This window comes from Aulonocara stuartgranti (assembly GCF_965226115.1).
Source record: "Aulonocara stuartgranti genome assembly, chromosome: 3".
Classification (NCBI taxonomy): Eukaryota; Metazoa; Chordata; class Actinopteri; order Cichliformes; family Cichlidae; genus Aulonocara; species Aulonocara stuartgranti.
The window spans coordinates 5,939,392-5,962,688 of record NC_138941.1 but is presented as its reverse complement, the minus strand read 5'-3'; the positions used below and the strand labels follow the sequence as shown (position 1 = coordinate 5,962,688).

Here is a 23,297-nt window from a genome sequence, read left to right as displayed (position 1 = left end):
TCAGGGGGAGAACATGTGCTCACTCTCAGCTGCTTTAACAGGAAAGAAGCTCTTTTAGATCAAAGCTGAGAAACTGTTTGTAACAGCGAACTCTGTCACCTTTCTCTCCTCAGCCTGCTGCTGGACAGGCCCATGAAGCTCTGCTGTAAAGGCTTCCATGTCCCAGGCTTCACCTTTACCTGCTGACCAACGGGAGGCGTGGCCAAAACAGCGATGGGGAGTGGAGCAGCAGGTAGCAGAGGTGAGCCTCTTGTATGCAGCCTGTTATCTGTGGGACCAGGGAGGACGTGACAGCAGATGTTGCTGATTCAACATCTGTGTGACAGCTGGAGCAGCACAGTCTGCAGGAAACATCTGTGCATGTAGGAGACACCAAGGTTTACATGGTGGAAGCAGACGACTGACTCAAGCAGCCTCACATCACAGGCTGCTGGCTACAAGCACATGACCACAGTGACTGGTTTCACTGGTGTCTGTCCCAGTCTGTGGCAGAGATACAGGAAGTCACAGACAGCCTGCACACAGCGTTTCCTCTGGAGTGTGTTTCACACCCTGTTTGTGTTTCTCACTAACATGTTGTAGTTCTTCCTGCACACAGCAGCACTTTGATCATTTCTCCTGCTTTTCTTCCTTTTCTAGCTTTTATACACTGACAGTAACACAAAACTCCAAAGTCATCATTTGAGGAGCTTCTTAAGAGTTTCTGTGAGTTTAGTGAAGTCAGCCTCTCAACAATAAGTGTGTGTGTGTTGATTATCTAATGTTCAGAGAGGACTGCACTGATGTAGCATCCAGGTGAGCAGCTTATGAGCCAACAGGGGAAATTTAGCTGTATTATTGTTGTTTAAATGTAATAATTTATGATTTCATGTTCCAATATTTCACTTTTCCCAACGTTTTGTTATCATTTGGTCTGAAAACCATGACAAACAGCAGTGTTACAGTTGTTAGCATTAGCTGCTATAGAGCACTCAGTCACTGTATTGGTGTTAGCGACATGAACACATCTGAGCTAACTGTGTGTTCCAGATGTGCAGCAAACCCAACTGTCCCTTTGTTTTCCTGCTGTAGACATTATCCCCATGATGCTGACGTCCTCTGGTGGGACGAGCTCACACGTTTATGGATTCAGATGCTAACTGGACCAGACTGGTGTCAACCTTTGTGCTATAGAAGCAAATCAAAGAAGAACCAGTTGAACCTGAGCTGTCTGTAGTGGTGACACCAACACCATGTCACCTGCACATGCTGACCCAGGGTCAGTGTTGAACCTATAAGCTGTGTCCTCACAGTTCAATATGTCCTCACTGCACAGGTCAATGACATCAGAGCTGTAATGTTGTTCCCGTCTCACTAAAACTTCTGGCATAAGGTGACTTTTCTGGGTGATTCCTACTCCAGGTCACCAGTTTGAATCCCTCTGTTACTGCTGGGAACGTGCTGCTAAAGTGCCCTTGAGCAAGGCCACGTCCAGCTTATGAAGCCAACCCTGGGCTCTGCTTGCTGGCAGTGACAGAGTAGATGAAACAGCTCAGTGGATGCTAACTCACAGCTAACAGCGCTCTGTCATGGATAAGTGAAATAAAGCTGACTGACCCACAGCTGCACACAAACACCTCCAACACCTACAGGTCAGCAGATCCACTGCTGTCTCTGATGGGCCCAAACTTTGCTTGTTCAGCGTTTGCTGCTGCTGACTTTGAAAATCACACCAAACATGGAATCAAATATATCGACTCAGCTTAGACTACAGAGAAGCTCGGCACTGCTCACAAAACTCAACACAAAAGGCTTTTTAAAGACAACAATCACTTTGACAGACACACAAACACGACTGAGTACAGAGGAGCTGCTGGTTTGAAGCCACAGAAATGTTCAAATGTTTAAACACACTGCAGCGTTGCAGCCGTGATGCATTTGTGCTGCTAAGGCCACACACATCAGCTGCCTTGCATTTTAGTACCAGTTCATCTCTGACCATGGCAGCACAGTCTCTCCAGTACAGTGATGTTGGTGGGGACAGTGGGGACTGATTGTTCATTGGCTGTAAGCCGGTCACATGGACGTTTAACTGGTGCTTTGATTGCTCTGTAGTCTGTTGCGCCTGTGAGCTGCTCCTAAAATGAGACAGATTATAATTGTCACCATTCTGTTAATGACTCTTATTATGTGCGCTCTCCTCCACTGTCACACTAAACACATTAAACCTTTATTTTTGTGTAAAGTCAGGATTTATTGGCTCTTCTTAAAAGCGTCATGAAGTGCAAAACTCAGCAAACATTATACAAAAGTAGATTTAGAAGCTGAACAGAACTGAAAACATTTAAAGTGACAGTCAGCACAAATCCAGCTGACATCTCCATCCAACCCAAGTCTTCATTTAAAGTCATTATAACTGTGACACACGTTTGTTACAGTATTAATCCTGCCTGATGCTGCAGGGCCAACATCATGAAACAGGCTCAGCATTTATTTCCATTATGAAACTTTATCATTAAAAACAAACCATTGTTCTGCAGTCGTCCCAGGACTATCGGTCAAACGTTCTCTCCACATGTTTAAGGCTGAGCTCACTTTATCGTCTGCCTGAAGGAGGGAAGCAGATGTTACTAAACATCACAATAAAACATATGAAATGGGTGCACATGAGGAACGTCTGCACTGTTAAAGCCATGCAAACATCTTCACACATGAAGCAGCAACACCTCTCAGTTTAGCAGCAGCTGGTAAAAGCCACAGTGATCCTGGAGCCTCCCTGAAGGACTCGTTCATCAGTAACTGTCAGGAGGACGATTAAACCTGCTGCACACGTCCTGTAGTTACACACTCGGGAGGAAAGACGACGTCCTCGCTCTGCAACATGATCTGTGTTTCATCCAGGACGCTCAAACACAGATTGGTTTCCAAATATTAGACGCACTGGTTCTTCATGCGTTTCTACCTGAGCACTCAGAGTCATTTCTACAACAGGCCTCCTTCACCTGCTGGTGCCTCTGTTTCTGTGTTTGGCTGTTTCCATCAGTGCCTGATGTTTGTGATCTTTGATCTGTTCTGAAGTCTCTCTTTGTAACACAAATGTTGTTTGGCTTCTTTTGCAAACAAGGCAAAAGAACTTTAATGGATTCATTTGCTGATCTTACTGTTCTGATGCAAAGCCGTCCTTTCAACGCTTTAGAAAGAAAACCCAACAATGTTTTTAAAACTTTCCCAAAATGAAAAAGCTATTAAAACCATAAACTTCTGCTCCTTGATCATGTGATTCTTCTTCTAGACTGTCTGTAATTGTTATTGCTGATTGTCAATAAAGTTGTTTTTTATAAGTTATGTTGTAAAGGAAGCTTGTGGCGAGGGAGGAGGGGCGACTAAAAGCAGGTTCATATAGTGGGAAAGTCCTCAGGTCATGTGAGGATATTTACTGATGCGTCAACACTGTCAGATAAAAGAACGGCTGCTGCATTTGTTCTCCCACAAATAAGTTTGGTGATGAGTAAAAGAATTACAGATGATGTGGCAGTTTATACTGGGAGCTGGTAGTGATGTTACTGGCTTGAACTGGGTGGAGGACGCACTAATATGGAGGTATGTGGTTTGCTGGGACTCTAGCAGCGTGCTAGTGAGCACAGGTGATATGTCTTCAGACTCTAGGCAACATATTGTTTTTGATATACTTCATTTACTGTATAGAATCAAACACAGAGGGATAGAAGTGGATTTCTTATGGCTCCCTGTGAATATCGGTGTTGATGCAATGAACAGGACGATAAGTTTAAAAAGGTGCAGCAAGAAGAAGTCGTGCAGGTTTGACTATAAAATACAGTGAAAGTGAGGTGAAGAGTATAATGAAGGTAAAGATGAAGGACGAGTGGCAGGCACACTGGGACAGAGACGGGAAAGGCAGATATTATTATACAGAAAACAGTCGTGTAGAAGAAGCTGCAGCAGAGACCAGGATGGAATCTGGAGAGTCAGAGTTGGTCACACAGGCTTGAATAGCACACTTAAAAAGGTAAACATGACACAGGAAGTGTGACTTCTGTGGACCAGAGGAGACGTTTGACGGGTTGTTAGCGTCGTCAGGATACTGGATGGAAACGCTGTGCCTGATAGGATGATTACAGGCTGGACTTTGTCTTCCTGTTACAGATGGATCCAGGCCCTGGATGACTGCTGGACACACATGACCCACACTAGGCTGCCTTCATCCATCCTTTCCTCCTTCACTGAGACTCAGAGTCAGCATGTATGTATTTATCAGGGATTTGAATCCTTTCATTACAGAGTGAAGTTAAAGTAGACGTGTGAACACACTAATAAACACAAAGGGACACAACTACTACTGCATGATGTAAAGCTGAAGTATTACACAGCTTTATGAACCTCCTGTTATCCTGGTAGACGAGTACAGCAATAAATCTTTTACTTGGACATCTTCTGGCTCCAATAAGCTTTGAAATGTGACCATGAAGTTAGAGACACACTGACTGAAACCCACAGCTGTGACTGTGGATCACATCCACACACAGTGTAGCTGCTGTCTCTGTGTGAGCCTTTGCACTGCTGCTCGCAGCACCGTTATATCACTCAGCGCTCGCTGCTGTTATTGAATCCACTTTTTACTGTCCATGCAATCAAGCTCCTCTGCAGAGCTAGAAAATATCTTCGAACCAGTTTATGTGTTAGGGGATCCTTTGCAGCTGTGACTGTGGCCTCTGTTTTTGTCCTTTGGTTCCTGGGAGCCTTTTACATTTCCATCAGCAACAAATATCTGAACAGGCTTTATTGTAGGAAATACAGGATTAAATAGTTGTCATTATTTATTAGATGTTGTTAAAGATGATCAGATGCTTGTTTAGTTTAATGCTGTGGCTTCAGTCAGCATCACTGTGCTGTATAGTTTTATTTTTCTGATCCTTCTGTTAAAGTTGCTGAATAAAAGCTGGTTGGTCTGCACCTCACCTCTGCCTCGAGCCTCCTTCTTTAAAGCAGCAGAGGCTCTTCATTCAGGTATCACAGCTCGAGTTGTTCTGCAGGAGACCCAGAGTACTGTCCTTGGTCCATAATGACATTAACTTTGATTCATGTCAACACGAAGCCTGAACGTCTGTGATGAACACACTATCAGCATCACTGACATATTTCATCATTTAAAATCACTTCCTGTCACTGTGGTGGTTACAGTGACATCATGCAGTTTGTGCGTTGACCTCCAGAGGGCGACAAATCAGCACAGACAGAGAGCTCCATTCAAACTTTGCTGCCATCAGGAATAATTCTTCAAATATAATCATCAGTGTTTGAGCAGTTATGATATCAGGGACAATCTAGACATGTGTGACAATACTGAACATGTCACATGACACACCTCAAACATCATGTGATCCACTCTCAGTCTGCACTTTCATTCATGACTTCATGAATTTATGATCAGTTTACTCCTGAAATATTCAAATGCTGCAGGGTGAAGAACAACAAAGTGCTGACACATGTTTGTGTTTCAAACAGGAAAACCAGCAGAAATAAATCATCTTTGGACAACATGACAGAGATTAGTGAGTTTCCAACTTGCACTTGAATGCAGCACAGACAGATTCTGATGTTCGTGGTTGTAAACGTGTCCTCAAACGCCGCTCTGACTCTTTCCTTCCTGCTCAAAGTTCCTCTTTTCTGAACTTGGTGTTTGTGCCTGACGCTGATCGTCTCCGTGTGGAGCTCCGTGTGAAGGTAACGTTAGCAGTGTGTAATGTTTCCTGGCTAACATCAGCTGTGTGCAGCTCAGTTCCAGCACAAATCTGCCGCTCCATAGTTCACGGTAACGGACTCATGAGGTCGACCGTTAAACGCTCTCCCGCCATTTTGTCTGTGTGCGCGGATGTGTATGTTTTTGTTACCACTGTCATCTCATCAATAGCCTGTTTGTAAAAGATCTCTGTTCATAGTTTAGTTGGATTTTAAAACTCTGTAGTTGGACAGTTTTATTTTGGACTGATGCTAAAATTCTTGCTGATTGTTTCTGTCGAGGTTTTGTACTTGACATCTGCCATTTTGGATGTGATAAGCTGTAGAGAGTGCGTCCAAAAAGAGAAACCAGAAAGAGAACCTGTTTTATTAATAACCTCTTGCAAATAGAAGAATATGAAAAAAACAACAGCAAATAGGATAAAACCTTTAAATTACTTGAATTTTTAAAATCACCATCATCTGTTAACGCAAATTTGATCATTTCAAATTTTTGTTTTCATTTTCTCTTCCCAGTTACTTCTTTCTCATTCTCTTCATTCTCCTTGTCACCTTACGTCTCACTCCTTAACTGAAGTTGTAGTTCTAACATAAGAAGTCCCACCAACGTCCTTTATTTAATCTCTGTGTTGTCACAGTTATTATCATCAGATCAGACATGAGACCCAGACAACAACATAAGCTTACAAGCTAACATCATGTCAGCTAACATTAGATGATAGCATCATAAACTTTAAATTACTTTGCCTCTGATCAACAGTTTGATTACATTCTCACATCACAAGTTTATTTGCTAAGTGTGAGTCCGCCCACATTGGATCCACTTTTCAGCAGGTGGAATAATTTGTAGTATATAGGTAATACATCAACAATGCTGCCGTGGCTAAGTTAGGAATATTTATAATGTCATTTCCAAAACTTGCATATGATCTGCAATTTGTAGCAGATCTACTGACTGTCACAGAGCAGCTGGAGCAGTCTCGAATGCAGGTCAGTCCACTGCTGCCCCCTGTGGCCAAGTGCCATAGCTACTGCTGGATGAACTCGTGACACATCTGCACCTGTTTCTATGAACACATTGAGTCTGAGTGGCTGCACTTACACTGGTGCATTCAAACATATTGAAAGATGGCAGCAATGTGGATTGTCAAGACTCAAACCAACCATTGAGCAAAGACAGCAGGATCACTTGTTTCTGTTTGTTATACAGCCAGATTTACTCGTGACACACATGTGCAGCTGCTTTATCACCTATTCTGAATTTGTTTCAAGCACAATACATTTGTTACACATGTTGGGATATTGTGTTTGTTTTAAATGTTATATACCTGTGTGGTATGTGACTTGTGTTGCCATGACGCCAGGTCTCTCTTGGAAATGAGATTTTTAATCTCAATGAGATTTTTTTTTACCTGGATAAATAAAGGACTAATTTGTAACTTTCAGTGTTTTCCGGTCTTCCAAAAGAAAAAAAACCTTCAACTACATGACATGCAGTTGTGTATTTGTTTTCACCTTATCATACACTTGAAGTTTTACAAATCACCACTTCTTTAGTGAATATCATTTCAGTCTCAGACAATCTCGTTTCTCTTACAGAGGTTGAATGCACCTTCTGCGGATGGCGGTACCACACAGTGTGCGTGGACTTCCCCTGCACAGAAGGCAACTACAAATGCTGTGAATGCTAAATAAACAGAAACAAATGATCCCTGTTGTCTTTGCTTGATGATTGGTTTGAGTCTTGACAATCCACATTGCTGGCGTTGCATCTTTCAATGCCAGCAATGGCAGGTATCAGTGCTCAAACCTGTTGTGTTTGTTTCCAACAAGTTGCCCACCTCGGGAAACAAAAATGTGTTCTTTTACTTGTCAGATGAACATATGAGACACTTTGACTCTTCAGTGCAGTGTGGAGCCTAACAAAGATCTGTTTTGTGTCCCAGCTGATCAGCAGGAGGAGGAGAGTCTGACGGAGCAGCAGAGGAACATTTTCAGCTACTTGGACTCAGCTCAGCCACTACAGAGGAAACAATGAGCTCAACACAGAAGGTGACAGACAGAGCAGGACCATATGACCAAAGATATTTATCACCATATACATTTGAACATTTGAACACAGCTAACATTAACAGTGCAGTGAATCCTGCTTGTGCCGTGATGTTCAGGACTGCAAACCGAGCAGCATCACTGACTTTCAGCTTGTTGTGTTTGTGGATATATGACTGACTTTAATTATCCACAAAATCATCACATTCTCTGTCAGATGAAGGTCGACTATTGAACGGCGTATATTTTAAAGGCTTTAAAACCAAGTTAACGCTGAAAGTACAAACATCACTAATGTCACATAACTCTGCCGACAAGGCATAGCTATGGCTATGAAATGCTCTTTGTGTATCACTTCTTCATTATGAAAGATGTCATTAATGCACTAGTAATGTCTCATCTGGAGTATTGTTCAATCATTTGGTCAGCAGCTAATAAGACAGATCTTAACAGACTTCAGTTAGTCCAGAATAAGGCGTCCAGATTAGTGTGAAGATGTTCATACTATACTAATGTTGATAAAATGCATAATAACCTTTCTTGGCTTCCTTTACAGGCTAAAATATTCTATGGCTTACTTGTAGTTCTAAAGAAAGCAATTCTGTTAAACACACCACATTTATTCTGCTCAGCTGCAGTATCCAGATGAAATACATCATCATATTACACAGTTTTCAACAAGCTGCAATTTAGTAAATGCTCGAGTTAAAAGTAATGTTTTGTTAAACTGTTACATTTAGAGCAACTTTTAAGTGGAATAAGTTGCCTTAAAAAATTAGAGAATTATTCAAAACTTCAATGAACACTTAAAAGCCGATTTACAGAGCTTTTAGTTGTTGTAAATATTGTAAGACATGATTTGTTTTTGAAATTTGTGTAATGTGCCTCAATGTTATTGATATTCATCATCAACATCATCAACTTTATTTATAAAGCACTTTAAAACAACCACAGCTGACACAAAGTGCTGTACACTGGAACTGTAAAATAAAATTACATGAGATATAAATAAAACACAAATAAAAGAAGAGTGAAATCATTAATTAAATAACTACTTCAATTAAAAAAGAAACTAAGTCTCACTGAGGTTAAAAGCCAAGGAATAAAAGTGGGTTTTAAGACGTGATTTAAAAGTGGACAGTGAAGGGGCCTCTCTAACATGCATGGGCAAATGATTCCATAACTTTGGAGCCACAATAGAGAAGGCCCCGCCCCCTCTGAGCTTCCTCCTGGATCTCGGTACCTCCAGGAGCAGCTGGTCAGCTGACCTGAGAGACCGACAGGGTGTGTGGAGATGAAGAAGCTCAGAGAGGTAAGGCGGGGCAAGACTGTGAAGGCATTTAAAAACAAACATAAGAATTTTAAAATGAACTCTAAAAGACACAGGCAGCCAGTGCAGAGAGGCTAGCACGGGGGTTATATGCTCTCTTTTTTGAGTTCCTGTTAGGAGTCGTGCAGCCGCATTTTGAACCAGCTGCAGACGTGAGAGCAATGACTGACTGACCCCCACATAAAGTGAGTTACAGTAGTCCAGGCGGGAAGAAATAAAAGCATGGATCACTGTTTCAAGGTGCTGCCTCGAAAGAAAAGATTTTACTCTTGCCAGTTGCCTTAAATGATAAAAACCGGACTTCACCACTGCTCTGATTTGGTTGTCCAATTTAAAATCACTGTCCAACTTAAAACCAAGGTCAGTAACCACAGATTTAAAATAGACTTCCAGGGATCCTAAAACAACAGGGGAGGACTCACAGGGACCACTGGGTCCAAACACCAACAGCTCTGTTTTCTTTTCATTAAAATTTAAAAAGTTTAGAGCCAACTAAGCTTGAATGTCATCTAGACATGTCAAGAGAGGTTTTATAGAGATGCCATCCTTGTGTTTTAGTGGCAAATAAAGTTGGCAGTCATCGGCATAACAATGAAATGAGATCTCATGCCTTCTAAGGATAGAACCCAGAGGCAATAGATACAGTGAAAAGAGCAGTGGCCCTAAAATTGAGCCCTGTGGGACGCCGCATGACAGAGGAGCAGAAGACGATTCGTAACCGAGAAGGCTGACAGAGAAATATTATTATTATTATTATTATTGATTGCTTATATTTGAACAATTGTGAAACCTCACTGTGGATGTAAGAGTGAAATTATGTGGATATCTTGAATCCACTTTATTGTGTAATATTTTATGTGAGTATTTGACGGAAGACGAGCAACATCTGTTGTGGAAGCTAACGGGGTTCCTTTAGAATAAACAAACATAGGATTTATTATCACTGAATAATTCTGTATAAATCTATACAAATTATAGAAATATGTAATAGGAAACAACAAAATAATCTAAATTATAAAATAATGTGTGTGTGTGTGTGTGTGTGTGTGTGTGTGTGTGTGTGTGTGTGTGTGTGTGTGTGTGTGTGTGTGTGTGTGTGTGTGTGTGCATGATTTTAGTGTTTGAACAGTCATGAATTATCTTTAACAGCAGGTTGGATGTAATGTGTTAGAACTACCAGCAGGTGGGGATAAGAGACCTTTAAGGTGTTTGGTGCCACGCTCCACCTTCAGGTTTAAAACTAGTGTTAATGGAGTTTGAAGGTTGAGTTTGTTCCACGACTGCATTTCACTCACTGCCTCTGTTTGTATCTCTGTCACTGCAGGACCAACATGGAGCCAGAAGTCAGCGCTCTCAGGAGGCCGACAAACCTCACAGAAGAAAGGGAGAGAAAAAACACACCTGTGACGAGTGTGGGAAGGGTTTTACTGTGAGGGCTAAACTAAAACAGCATCAGGTCATCCACACTGGAGAGAGACCGTTCAGCTGTGACTTGTGTGGAAAGTCTTTTTCCTGGAAGGGTTACCTAAAAACACACCAACTCATCCACAGTGGAGTTAAAGCGTACAGCTGTGATCAGTGTGGCAGAGCTTTTACTCACAGTAGCAGCTTACAGAGGCATCTAGTTACCCACTCTGGAATTAAGGCATACAGCTGTGACGAGTGTGGGAAGGGTTTTACTCTGAAGGCTTCACTAAAACAGCATCAGGTCATCCACACTGGAGAGAGACCGTTCAGCTGTGACTTGTGTGGAAAGTCTTTTTCCTTGAAGGGTTACCTAAAACAACACCAACTCATCCACAGTGGAGTTAAAGCGTACAGCTGTGATCAGTGTGGCAGAGCTTTTACTCAAAGTAGCCACTTACAGAAGCATCTAGTTACCCACTCTGGAATTAAGGCATACAGCTGTGACGAGTGTGGGATGGGTTTTACTGTGAGGGCTAAACTAAAACAGCATCAGGTCATCCACACTGGAGAGAGACCGTTCAGCTGTGACTTGTGTGGAAAGTCTTTTTCCTTGAAGGGTCACCTAAAAACACACCAACTCATCCACAGTGGAGTTAAAGCATACAGCTGTGATCAGTGTGGCAGAGCTTTTACTCACAGTAGCCACTTACAGAGTCATCTAGTTACCCACTCTGGAATTAAGGCATACAGCTGTGACATCTGTGGAAAAACTTTCAGCCAGAGAGGGAGCCGAAATAAACACCTACGCATTCACACCAGACATGATGTGTACTGCTGTGAACAGTGTGGCAAATACTTTACAACAGATGCACACTTACAACAACACATGTTTACCCACACTGAGGAGAGACCTTATCAATGTGACCTGTGTGAGAAGACTTTTAAAGCTCCACATGACCTGAGACGACACCAACAGATCCACACCAGAAAGAGACTCTACAAGTGCAGCTACTGTGAGGTATGTATTTATATTGTTATCTTGTCATTTTAGCCTGACTGTTTGGAACAACTCTGCTCATTAAACTGTGTTAGCATGTTAGCAATTCTACTGCATGGAAAAGCAGCTCTGAGTGATTATTCAGATTTTCCTTTCAGTTATGATTTTAGTATTACTGTAGTATTATGGTGGTAGTATTGTAGTTATTGCAGCCCAGTAAACTGAGTGTGTTAACTGAAACAGTCAAATGTAGTTGGACGTCTGCAGAGATACTCTTTATTTCAGGCGACGTTCAGGATACAAATGTTGAAGGACTGACTTACACTGTCTTTGTGTCTTTGTTTAGAAGCAGAGCGACACAGATGGATCCAGTTCTCAACCCTGTCATCACTGTGGTGGTGGGAAAGACTTTCATTGTGACCTCTGTGGAAAAACTTTCAGTCGGCAAAAGACCCTAAAAAGACATCAACGTAGACACACTGGAGACAAACTGAAATACTGCAAAGAATGTGGGAGAAGATTCACCACACCAAGTGAGTTAAAACGACATGAACTGATTCACAGTGGGGTTAAAAAGCACCTCTGTGATCAGTGTGGGTCATCCTTCACCACTGCATGGAAGCTTAAATCACACAAACGAGTCCACACAGGAGAGAAACCACACAAGTGCAGACACTGTGACAGAAGCTTCTCACATTCAAGTACTTGTAACAGGCATGAACGTGCACACATGGAAGGAAACTACAGCTGTGACCAGTGTGACAAGAGCTTCAGGAATCTCAGATCATACTCTGCACACAAACGATCCCACGTTACTAATAAACTGTTTCACTGTTACCAATGTGCCCAAACATTCACCTCATTGTCTGCTCTGTGCAAACATCAGCGCGATCACTCAGGGCTGAAATCACTCCCATCACTGGATCACAGTGAATCTGAAGACACAGAAAGATCCTCTGGTTTCTGTGTCAGACTCAAAAAGCTTGAGATCAGGCTCCACAGAGTTCAGATAGAATCATTTAAACTTGTGTTGAACTGAACTGGTTGCTGGGATGAACTTCTACATAATACAGATCTACATGGGATCTTCTTTTCTGTTGTTTTACTGAGTCAGTTTTGTCCTTTTTTCTCTGTCCTGGTTTTGCTCGTCTGTAAATGATTGAAACTCAGTCAAATAGTTCATTGTTCTCCAGCAAAACGTTTTGGAAACTCATGTTTAACCTTTAAAACTCTGACATGTTTTAGCACACAAGGCTTCATCGGGGAGTTCACTCATGATTGGACCATGAGAACAAAGGATTTTAGTTCTTTCAAAGAGAGTCTTGGAGATGTTTGATGTTTCTGTTTTTCTGAAACCACCTGAAAGAAAAACTATTTTTCTTGCTTTATGTAGTGTGGAAGTTTTTAATGTTTCTTCATCTGTGATGTTCTTGAATGTGTTCACGTGAAGATGGTACAAATAAACTGTCCTTTCAGCTTTAGCTCCTAATTTATTCATTATTTATGGATGTAGCACAGCAGCCGTCTCTTGATTAACACATGGAGGGCTCGGGATCTGATGGTGTCGTCTCCCTAATTTGCCCACTCAGTAAATCTCACTCATGGCCAAGAAATTGAAATAAACCTTGTTTCCCTGCTGGATAGTGATCCACTGTAACTCTGCTCCTCCTTCCTGTTTAGGATTTCTGTGGCTGAAGTAAAATTCCCTCCATCCATCACTTATCCCAGCTAACCCAAAGTGAAATAAAGTTTTGCTCGTCTTAAAAAAGCATTACAATAATGGGCATTACCAATGCAAACTGAATGATACAGAAGATGAAAGAAGAGACTTTGATCAGTTAATAAAGCTCATGATCTGGATTCATTGTGGCTGCTACACAGATACTTCTGGGTCACTTCTCTCAGTTAGGAACCTTCCTCACCAAACTGACTGTTGGACCACACCCCTGGTTTCATGAGTAATTGTTTCAGCCATGATTTCTCTTCCTGTATTTCAGAGTAAAGACTGAAGTGACAAATGGAAGCATGTTTAAAAAACACAATGTGAGAGAGACGTTGAGGTCCTTAGAAGTTACCCTGGGTTTTTCTGTCACCCTGCTAGATGTTACACACCTTGTTATTGGACTGATTTCTACTGCTGGACTACTCCTGCGGAGAGTAACAATACTCTTACTAATTAGCTCCCTTCCACACCTTTGGGGATATTTATTTTTGTGTTTGCAGCGCTGTGAGCCAGAACAGCGAGAGAAAAATCTGCAACAGCGACGAGCCGAATGCTTACGTGAATCGCAGCAGCTGCACATGTGCTACGCTGAATTAGAGGATATCTTTGCTCTGGATTTCTATTTCTACTTTTTCATTTCTATATGATTCTTCTTGCATCTAAACAAAGATGATTCAATTTGCTAAATGTTGATGGCTCTTCGTGCTCAGGTGTAAATGAGACGTAATATTTGCTCTTGGTTTGGTTCTCCTGTACAGAACCTTGCAGTACAACAGAAACCTAAAAACATTATTTGTAGTTGTTATTCTTAGTTGTTCTGCTGCCTAAATACCACAGGGTCTGATTATGAAGTTATTGAGCTGCACATACGTTACGACCTGCTTAAGTTCGAGGTCACAGCGTCTGTAGAGCAGCTGGAACATAATGAAGTCTACAAGGTTAAAGTTTTCTCTTCAGTTATTGTTCTTTCTGCTGCTTGGTTTGATGGATCTGAGAGCTTTTGTTTTTATTATTGTTATTATAATTATCATTAATATTTTACTCTCTAGAAGCTTTAAAATAGTGTTTGTGTTTGAAAAAATTGATTTAAGAATTGAACAGAAACATCTGTCCTTCTGAAAATCGCCCAAAGGCACGGAGACAAAGTCAAAGGATGCAACCTGTAACTTTCTCTTCCTTCATGTCAGGACCATCATCCATGATTTATATAAAATGCATATAGCAACAGTAGCACTTTAGTTTGGACTTTATGATTTCTGTAACTGGAAAATATTATTTTGTTTAAAGACAGAAGTGACCGCATAGTTGCAACATCAAAGGGAAATATTAATTAATTAGCATCAAGTATATTTGTTGCTTAAGCGTTTGCACTATAACTTAAGTAGGATTATAACTTTTAAGGAAGGAAAGATTTCAGATATTTAGTTCACTGTTTCAGTTATTTTATATGAAATTAAAACATTTACGTTGGTCAAATATGATGCTCTAAATCAAATAAAAGTTTGAAAATAAATGATGTATTTTTAAATGCTGCAACAAATGTTCACAAAAAGTAACTATAATTAAAACCAGTTAAACAAAATCAAATGTTTGAATCATGCTTAACCAAATGCCAGGCTGGAGAGCTGAACCTAAAGTATACGTAGAAAGATTTCAACATCTGAGCAGTTTTTAATGTTTTTATCACATATAAATGTCACAGCAGTGGGTCCTGGCCCAATGCTTTGTGTTTTTGGTTTTCTTTGACTCTTGTTTTTCTTGGTTTTTGTTCTTCTTATTTATCAGGCTCTCAGTAATCTTAGTTCTCCCTCCCTCAGTGTTCATTTCAGCCTGTGTTTAGTTTCTGTTCCCGTGTCCCACGTTTCATCGTTTCATGTCGAGTCAGCCCTGTCTCTCTGTTTCCTGTGTCTCCCCAGTCAGCCCCGCCTCCCTCGGGCACTCATGTGTGATACAGAGTAATAAACCTGACTACATTTGCTGCACTCTCTTTATTACCTGTTACTTTAAAATTCATACACTAATTATGTCTGCCCATCTCTCTAATGTGAAGGTCAAAGGTCAACATCCCAGTGACATAAGAATAATCCCAAAGGGGCAAAGGCAGCGGTTAATTTAGCACATTTAGCATTAAGGGTACAGCAAGGATATACTTTTACTTATTGTGGCAGGGGTGTGGTCTCTGGCCTGCTGCAGTGGAGGCTGGTGGCGGGACGTTGGACGGCACAGGTGAGGGTGATGGAGCTCATGACTCTCCCCTTTATAGTGACGGAGGAGACTGGCGTGGGGAAGCGTGTAGTGGAGGAAGCCGAGGAGAGAGCTGGTTTCTGGCTACAAAGAAACCAGAAAAGATTGCTCGTGGTCAAATGTCAAAGGAGCTTGCAAAGAAAAGCGTCTGGACTTCTTTAAGTTACTTGAAGACGTTTCACCTCTCATCCGAGAAGCTTCTTCAGTTCTAAGGTCAAATGGTGGAGAGTCCCAGATATAAACCTAGTTGGAGTGACCCCCCACAGAGGGACATATGTGCATGTATGCAGGCAAAGACCTGCAGTTAAAAAAAAGCGCCCCTCGACAGCCAAACCCATCTGTTCTCTAATTGGATTGTTACATTGTTGATTGACATGACATTGACCAATCAGATGAAAGGAAGAAAAATAGGGTCAAAATCCGTACTTGTAACTTGCAGGGTTTTTTTTTCTAAGTCCACACACAAATCTTTTTTACGCACACACAAATCTTTTATACACATACAAATCTTTTTTACAAGTACAAAATATTTATGACCACATTTTGAGCCCATACGAGAACAACTGAGATCATTTGTCCACAACACGAGGTTAGTTATTAATATACCGTATTTTCACGACCATAAGGCGCACTGTGCTAAAAGGCGCAGTCTCAGTTATGTGTGCCCTTACTAGAGATGGACCGATCCGATATTACGTATCGGTATTGGTCCGATACTGACCTAAATTACTGGATCGGATATCGGAGAAAAATAAAAAATGTAATCCGATCCATTAAATATCACGAAAGCACCTCACAAAACTTGCAACACGCCGTAACTCACCTCAGAACGTTAGCAGTCGGAGCAGTATGCATCACGTGATAGAGCAGCTGTGGCATGCGGGACCTGTCGGTGGTCTGGATAGCATGCAGAGCTTCGCTAGCAACCCGGCATTTCATCTCCGACAAAGTTATCCCCGAGAGAAGTAAAGCAAGTGTGTAAGTCCATCTCTGAATGTTTGTAAAGCATTCCCACGTTAAGCTTAACAAGTGACTGTCTCTCGCTCTCCGGCTGCTACTTCAATCGTGAAACTGCTTAAATGATCAGCTGATCGGCTTTTCTGTCGCGAGTCCGTCTCTCTTGTTTGTTTTTGGCCCACTTTGCACCAGAAAGAGGAAACCAGCGGCTGAACAACAGCAGAACGTTTAAGCTTGATAAGCTGTTGTTAGAATGTATTTAATATTACTTTCTACTTGAGGATCTTTTTCTACGTAGCTGACGCTGGTAACTGTGCAGGGGCGGATCTAGCAAAGTTTAGCCAGGGGGGCCGATAGGGCATGAACAGGGAAAAGGGGGCACAAAGACATACTTTTCTTTCTTATTCTCATTTAAAATGTCTAGCTTTTAATAAATAATTATCTGACACCCAAAGTTTTAATTTGATGTAAAATGAATAGAAGTCAATTACTGTATATAGTGACTATTAAGTCTAATATATATACCCTAGTAAGCTATAGTACTTTTTACTTTGGGAAGGTACCATCTGTGCAGTCTGCAATTTTGTTGAAGAAAGATGTTGAATCTATTTAATATTTCTTGAAAAATAATTGATTTCTGTGCATTTTTTTTCACACTGCATCAAATTAAGGTTGATTACGTCGATTAAGCATCATGAGGTGGAGCGTGAGGGGTGGTTCCCTATTTTTTATTTATTTATTTTTGTTGTTGCTGGGAGTTGGAACCCTATTAGTTAGGTTACTTAATATTTACGCTAAGTACTCTTTAAAATACCAGAATAGGGAGGATGGTGTAGGTCTAAGTTTATTAGATTGATCAGTATTGCTGAACTATGAAATATTTTTTTTGTATACAGGTATAACAGAATAGCTTTAGTGTAGTTGTTGTTTTAAACTTGAGTATGAACTTGCAGACTTGCAAAATGCAGCAAGATATTTAAAAAACAGTTTTGTTGATTAAAAAACACTATATCGGATTCATATCGGTATCGGCAGATATCCAAATTTATGATATCGGTATTGGTATCGGACATAAAAAAGTGGTATCGTGCCATCTCTAGCCCTTACTGTATTTAACACACACATAAGGCGCACTGGACCATAGGGCGCATACAAGTACTGTATGAGTATTTAAAAATAAAGCGGGAGCAAACCTGAGTTCGGTACCTTACTCACATTTCTATTGCCGGTAATCGTCATCATCAACAACACACAAGCATACAAGTGTGCGTATTTAAAAATAAAGCAGGAGCAAAACAAAGTTTGGTACTCACATTTTTATCATCAATCAAACCCATCGAAGTCCTCATCCTCTGTGTCTGAATTGAACAGCTGCGCTAAATCTCCATCAAACATGCCAGGTTCACTTTCTTCACTGTCAGAGTCACTTTCCGTGCCGTGCGGCTCCTCGGAAATGATGCCGGCTTTTGCGAAAGCTCGAACAACAGTGCCAGCAGACATGTTAGCCCAAGCATCTACAATCCATTGGCAAATTGTGGCGTAACTCTCCCGGCGCTGCCTTCCACTCTTGGTGAAACTGTGGTCTCCATCGGTCATCCATCGCTGGATGTGTTTGTCGCCGATGTGTTTGCTGCAGTAGGAGCGGAAGATGGCCAGCTTTTCCTTATAATCCGCTGGAAGTTGCTGCGCTACCGTAGTCCTGGTCCGGATGGAAAAATGGCACCGTTTCATAAAAAGTGAAAGTGAAACTGCTTTTAGCCGAATGGTGACCGTCGAAACGCTTCTCCCGCTCGTTCTTTGCTCGATGATCGCTGTCAGGGGTTTAGACATCTGTTCACAAGTAAGAGAAATAAGACACTGCAGACCGACTCAGAGTTTAAGAACGTGTACACGGGTGAATGCCTCTGAGAAGACAGACACAACGAGTACAGGCTGCTTGCTTTATTTATAGTTCAAAATGGATTACATAGCACTTCCTCTTTTAACGGAAAGGGGAGAGCTCAGGCATTGTCTTAGCTATCTAACCTCTGCACACAAACTGAAAAATAACGACACAGCAGTATTCATGCTTATCTGACATCACAGACACTGAAGTAAAGAATGCATGTATATCCTGTCTTGTCAAACATCTCAAACACTGAAGTAAGGAATGCATTGTGTTTTGTTTAACAATAGGCTTGGTTATGTGAAAATATATGAACACTAGAAAATAAAACACACTTGATTATATTGTATTTCATAAAAATCCTCTATCATTCCCTCCTGTTGTTAATATTTTTCACAGGTTTAATCAATGCATAGTCACTTGTTAGTCACATTTTCAACTTGCATGTCATTTGGTGAAAACATACATGATCATCAGTTAAAATTCATCTTCTTCAAGTTCAATCTCTGCTTGTGGTTCGTATTGGGGTAGGGAGACATATGCTAGTAGTTTTGTGGTGAACATATTGTTTACCATTCTGTGGACACAGGGCAATATGCATGTTGAGAATAAGCAAAGGAGTATGAGCAGTACTCCAACGAGTACTAGTCCTTTCATGAGCAACGTCTTCCATGACCCACTAAGAAGCCATGTGAGCCAGTCCTCTTCACCAGTGATGTAGTCCTGTCGTTGAGCTTGACTCAGTTGTCGCAGCACGTCCAGTGCGTCAGTCATATTGTTGGAGTGCACATTATCAGGAATGTATGTGCAGCAAGTCGTGTTGAAGAGCACACATAAGCCTCCTTTCTCGGCTAGTATCACGTCCAATGCGACTCGGTGTTGCATTATTGTGATGCGCACTGCATCGATTTCTTCATTCTGAGCCTTGTTGATCTTTGTTGAAGCATTCAGAAACAGTCCAAAACGGTAGTCGAGTGTCTCTATCCTGAGCATGTTTTTGGCATTTCCTGCCCACGGGAATAGAGAAAGCATTACTTTTTGTCCTTTGGTCCATGTTTGAATTCGTCTGGTACGTCAGTTCCCCAGATTGAGTCGTGAGGTTGCACGTCTCTAGTGCTCCTCTTGCGTCTCGTCTGATGTGGTTCATCAAGCCTCGGGGCCTCCAGGATCCTCGCCGGGATCTTCTGCAAAGGAAGCAAAACACCTTTTCCTGCACCTCCCTAACTTATCCTATTTGGGACTCTTTAATCAAAAGCATGATCCTAATTATGTTCTTAACTTATTGACTTGTATTTATATATATTCTTCAACGTTACTCATCCCTTTAAAACTCTTTAAGCGCTGGTTTCCCGTCCGGTTGCTCGCTATCATCAACATCCTGTACACGAATTGTCGCTGCTGCAAGTGCCTCTACTCTAATCTTAAGTCACCTTTTTAACCAGAAAATCATTATAAGCGCCTATTCTACTAAAAGATCCAAAAGAAAACAACCTCTTTAATCCTTTAACCTTAACATAAAAATAACAGTTTCAGTTTTACCATATCCAAATGATCAACAAACCCCCAAACATAATCACGCATAATAAGAACCAAAAAAGTCCTAAAATGATCCTAAATTATTAAACAATTAAATTATTAAACCCTAAATTCCCCCTTTTATTTTGACACATGAAATGTGTCACAATACTATACAAAACTCAAAATGCTCAGTTTTCCCACTCATGTTCCAATCTATGTCATAAAAATAAACTTGAAACAGAACAATTATCAGTCATGTGTTTCTCCAATTAATGGTAACATGAGTTACATCAAAAATGTTTCCCCTTTAACATTTGGCATTCTCCCAACAATATACTATAATCCCATAATCTAACCCCAGTCAACAAAACAGAAATTTTCTCTGGTAAAAGCCAATTGTTTGTCCACATTTATGCATCCTCACTCACCCAGCCACACATTCACTCACATGCAGTCACACCATATATTTGCTAATAGTGGAGCTTCCCGCACGATCAGATTCTCCACCCTCAGCAAAATGAGCTCATTCATTTTTTTTTATTTTCCATAGGAAAATATTTCTTTATGCTTTTGGACTGGATTGACTCGCATAAAATCCTACAATTTTGGACAGGGACTTACGACCTGATCAGTCCCCACAGGTAGCTTTCTCCTCAGCCAATTGTAATCTGGAAAGCCCCCCTTTTATTTGCTCTCCCCGAGAATTTGTCAGCGCTGTTGCAGGCCTGCTTAGAACAGAAATGAGAAAAAATAGAGCTGATTATTAGCTCACAAAACACAAAACAAAATCACCTGACAGGTTTCCTTTAAGTGCACTGTTACAAACTAATGGGCCCCTCAGACATGTCCATGTTTCCTAAAACTCCCTCTATTAAAACAAAAACAACAACAACCCAAACCTTACTGACAGAATCAACCCATCACCACAACAACCACAACAACCTTAAACACACAAGTCTTGCCACCACATAATTTCACCTCCTCAATACACCGAAAGTCTCATTAAAACCACACAATTTGCACACAAAAATCACCCCCTTTAACATACTTAAATTCAGCATAAAACCCCTTTACGACAACATATAATCACTAAACTATAAATTTCCTACCCAACTCTGCACTTCTCTTGTCTGCTATGCTTCCTCTTCTGAAAGCCTCAGTCACACACACACAGGAAGCTCCTCCGTCACCACTCACTTCAGCTAATTTGCATACTGAGTCATCTCTCAATGAGTTGCTGTAACAACAGAAACATATGTTTAAACATTATCTCCTTATTAAATTATTTTATTTCTTTCTACAGTGATCACTACTGTTGATCACTTAGTCCCAGAGCACTCCTAAGTCACTCTTTTAAAACTACTTTAATCACTTTTTGTTTTCATAACTCACTTTGTCATATAGCTTCTTTGAGTTCCTCAATTTCAAACTCAAATGTATTTTATGTTTGTGTATGTGAATTTGCATATGTTGCTTTTCCAGTGTGTCAGACTCCTTCATAATTTTGCCTTTAAACAGTCAATTTTCTCCTTCCCAAATTTACTAACCCAAATTTTGATTTCCCACCTTAAATAGCAGCGTTCCTTGTCCTCAGCCAGAAGTTAGGGCTCCACTTGCCACTTTCCACCTCCGCCTTAGCCCAGCGGCTTTACCCTTAAGGTCCCGTCTTCTTCACTTCATCTCACCCGTGAGTCTGAGCTCACAGGGACTGAGTGAGGCCGAGTAATCGTGACTGTGCCTGCCTTAGGTTGTCCCAGGGTTTCGAGGTGGGATCTTACCCATCATGGGCTATCCAGCCTTCCATACTCGCCTGATACGGGGGCCAAGTGGGGGAGGGGGAGGGAACACACTGGCTCTGGAAATTAAAGGAGTGTAAGCTGCTTCCTTCATTGCATCTTATATTAAACTATCCCACTTCTGATTCTTTCCTAGAATAATTTCACATATGGCACTTTGTGTATGTGTGTTTTCTATTCATTAATGTAATTGTCAGTTATTTTCTCTCTTCATTTTACTTTTTTATCTGTTTGTTTGTGACGTTCTACTTTAGATCTACTAAACCTTGATGTAAAAACAATACACCCTCTTTTGACGCACACACTCTGCAGTTTGCCTACGCACGCACTTCTCTCTCAGACTTCCTCTTTTCACACACCGCCTTGCACTCACCCTACTATCAACTTTCATAGTGTTATTATTATTTATTATTTTGTACCCGTCACACCCAATCCCTCAAGTATCGGCACAAATTTGTTTCCAAACCAACAAAATAATCAAAAAACAAAAACATACATGAGTCAGGACACAAAAAGACAAAGAAAAATGCTGCCAGAAACAAAGCAAAAGTGTGAGGGGAAACTGAGCTCACAGACAGCTGCATGTGTTGGCTTTTAATAGCATGCAGCCTCTGCTCTAAAAAACCAATAAATAAAAAATAAAAGAAAATGTGTAACATGCTCATCAACTTAGCGGTGTCCACACATTTAATTCAGCTTCATAATCCTGTAGGTTTAGTTATTATCTACAGGGTTTGGCTTATTAGTTGTTATTATAGATGTGCTCTGTATCTCAGTAATATTTATCTAGGATAAATGACAGGTTTTCAAGCAGGTTAAGTGCCTCTATGCACCTAATTGGTTTAGATATTGCCTTTATTTTCTTCATCTCATATGTCATTATACTGAGTTTGAGCAAACCTTAAGCTTGGTGCAGACTACTTCATAACAATTGTCCATCTCACATCATACTGACTAGGATACTTCTTGTCAATATTAATTTTATATCATTATTAATATCATCATCTTTTTCTCTCTATATAGTAACAATAGTATATTACAATATTTTACTAGTGTATATCACTATACTACTACTGACACAATTTAATAGTTAGGATCATCTTACTCAGCAAACAGATAATTTATAGTTCATCCAATCTGTACAATTTGCTTCATCTCTGAACAGGTTTGTGCCTACTTTTAGACTGGTCTTCTGTTTGCCTCATCTCAGATCCAACCTTCAGTCACATGCATTCTCTCTGTTGCATGGCGAACCAAGTAGTTTATTATTATATTTTATTTTGTATCCATCAAGGATGTGAATGAGCTGCAGTCTCACCCACCTCCAGGATGGAAACATTTATCTTTTCACACACTTTCCTTGGCTGTACAATGATACAGCCTTAATCTACCTTATGCATCTCTCTTGAAGGTCTTCATATGAATGATTTCCTTTTATTTATTTCATACAATCTGGGCATGATGGGTCATAAATGCACTGATTTTTGCAGCCACGGCCACTATCTCTATGTGACATAAAAAGGGGATCGGTTAGATGCTGTTTTGTCACATGTCCTGAGGCTGATTTCACAATTATAGTGTTTTTTGAAAATGTTACATTTGGGACTTCTACAGTTAAAACAGTTTTACAAGCTCCTGTGTCTCAAAACATTTTT

General features: G+C 40.8%; 1 protein-coding gene and 1 long non-coding RNA gene across 3 annotated transcripts in view; one reads left to right on the top strand and one right to left on the bottom strand.

The window, feature by feature from the left end:
• The window catches only part of LOC309702246 (uncharacterized protein), a 139,708-nt gene that overhangs the window by 43,150 nt on the left and 73,261 nt on the right, over nucleotides 1–23,297 (bottom strand). The window lies entirely within an intron of this gene.
• Nucleotides 4,118–11,035, top strand: LOC309702559. Of its 2 annotated transcripts, none has more exons than XR_014275623.1 (3): nucleotides 4,118–4,240; nucleotides 7,683–7,788; nucleotides 10,440–11,035. It is a non-coding gene; the product is annotated as an uncharacterized lncRNA (long non-coding RNA). The 2 variants fall into 2 exon arrangements; XR_014275624.1 differs by lacking the exon at nucleotides 4,118–4,240 and adding an exon at nucleotides 5,602–5,721.